At 42.4% G+C, this 2,414-nt stretch overlaps 1 protein-coding gene across 1 annotated transcript in view; it reads left to right on the top strand.

Moving 5' to 3' along the window:
* The window catches only part of Enpp3 (ectonucleotide pyrophosphatase/phosphodiesterase 3), a 127,020-nt gene that overhangs the window by 120,618 nt on the left and 3,988 nt on the right, over positions 1-2,414 (top strand). The gene's annotated exons all lie outside the window — the stretch shown is intronic.

Below are 2,414 nucleotides of genomic sequence, written 5' to 3'. Positions count from 1 at the left end.
TGAAAATGATCCTTATTTATTTTCAAATGTGTATTTTACATACTTTCATGGTTTTGTTACCATTCTAACATGTATATAATCTGAATCACTTTTCAAATACATCTTATTATTTCCTGCCATTTGAAGTTTGTTTACTGATAGGTTCAAACACTTCCTTTCTCTGTGATTTCCAACCTGTTCTTGGAAGTGTTTGGAGATAAACTGGGGAGTGGTAGCACATGCCTTTAATCCTACTACTTGGAAGGCAGATCTCTGTAAGTTCAAGGCCAGCCTGGTGTAGAGAGTGAGTTCCAGGACAGCCAGGGGTACATAGAGAAACCCTGTCTCAAAAAAAGAAAAGAAAAAAAAGAGAGTTGGAGCTAAGAAGTGTGAGTCTTCAGTCCATCACTCACACATATCTAACTGTCTCACTTCTCCTCTGTGCAGGTTTGTGTCTGTGATCCTGTCTCTGCTTCCTCAAGTCAAGCCCTATATGTTACTCAAACCTTGGGTCAGATAGCAGTTCTCTCAGCATAGTCTGCCATGCAGACTTCAGACTGGCTCGACATTCCTGAGATATGTTCTTCTGGTCCTTCTTACTTTCTTACCATAGTGCCACAGCCTGTGAATTGCAGAGTTATGTTCATTGTATATAATTCAGTCTCTTTCTAGTATGCTCTAGTCTCATTGTGGACCTGATATTCCTTCAGTTGTAGCTCAAACCTGGGTCAGCTGTTGAAGGGGACCAGCCCGGACGGTCTCTCTTCCTCCATGGGTAAATATACCAACTGGGTTAATTGGATCCTGGGAAGGCAAACGGTTAACAAGGAAAGACACAGATGCCAGGTAGAAGTGATAAGAGAGAGCTTTACTGAAATTCACTCAGTATTTATAGTTACGCTAGGAACCAGACCCAGAGGAATTCGAAACTTGCTCATCTTAACATAAACAGGAGAAAATCCATTAACACCAGACCAGAAGGAGATCTTGAAAGGAAGATCCGGTAAACCTTTAACATAAGCATGAGACCTGCTAAGTCTTTGATCTAAGGAGCAGCAGTCATGACTCCTCCACACAGCAGGTGCTCAACTCCAGCTTGCAGTCTGTCGGGGCTGCTTTACAGAACCAATCACTCCCAAGCAACAAGGTTGGGGGAAGGAGTCCACAGTTCACCCCTTGTTAATATCAAAGCAAGAGGCAGGATCAAGGCAATTTTAGCTCGGCACATATACTGTATAGGAATTATAGCGGTGCATTAACTAGGGATCTGAAATTCACACTGACTCCGTCCTTCCTGACTCAATGGGCCAAGCATACTAGACTAAAGCGTGTCTCTGGCAGAGATACAGCCACTAGGTATGTGCCTCTGTCTGGGTAGACTTCATAATCAGTGGACTAGATTCCCCTTGCACCATCCTTCCACACAGAAATTCCAAGATATGTCCATGAAACCTGCAAATTCCGGAAGCTGTTATGATTCTTCTGAAAGCAGAAAACTCTGACTTCTTGATGCTTGGGGCAGGGTAGCTGGGATCAGTCTTTTTGTTTGTCAGCACTCTGGGGTCTGAATTGGTTGCCAGGAGATGGTCTCAGGATGATGTAAATCAGTTCTTTGAAGTCTCTGGAAACTGAATTAACCTTTGAAAGTCTGGAGGCTAAGTGTGAGCTAGGCATTCTCAGGAGTTGCCTGACCCACCTTCTGCTTTGTCGGGAAAAGCAGATTTCTGAAGCAAACGAAAAAACACGTTCAAACATGTAGAAAAGGCAAAAAGAAAAACTCATACAAAACGGGCAAGAAAAACCCCTCCAGCTTACAGAACAAAAGACAGGAATGAAAAAATGAAGACTAAGCAACTGGGCACAGGCAAGAGAATAACAACAGTCAGCAAAAAGACAGCCTGAGTGGTCTGCCACAGCGGGCCCACCTCTCTCAGCAGGAGCTTTTTCATCAAAGTTAACCAAAGCTGGATGTCTGTAGTCTGCAAACCGGTCAAGACAGTGCTTGTCTGCACTCTGAAGGCGAAGGCAAGGACTTCCTCACGCTCCAAACAAGTCTGAGGTCAGCATGGGCTACATAGATAAGCCTCTGCCCAAAAGGCACACCTAAAAAAGTCTCTGGGGAGTGGATATTCCCCCCTTGGTCTAAAATAAACAACAATAAAAGTTGTTTAAAAGTAAACAACAATAAAACCTCAGAAAAAATGAAAAAAAAGGAAAATCTTTTCTGGTGAAAGAAGGCCCATTGTCTGTAAAAATAGTTTAGGGCACACTAAGAGCATTGAAAATTAGACAAACCAAGAACAAAAACATCATTAGAGGCTTCTCTTGTTTGCAGGGAGCGAAAATAAATCTTGAGCAGGTGTCAAAGTAGACATGCAAATATTTAAGCTATCTAAATTCTGCATAATGTGTTATATCCATATGTCAGAATTATT

Source organism: Mastomys coucha, unplaced genomic scaffold, assembly GCF_008632895.1.
Source record: "Mastomys coucha isolate ucsf_1 unplaced genomic scaffold, UCSF_Mcou_1 pScaffold2, whole genome shotgun sequence".
NCBI classification, from domain to species: domain Eukaryota; kingdom Metazoa; phylum Chordata; class Mammalia; order Rodentia; family Muridae; genus Mastomys; species Mastomys coucha.
This window is presented reverse-complemented; position numbering and strand designations above follow the sequence as displayed.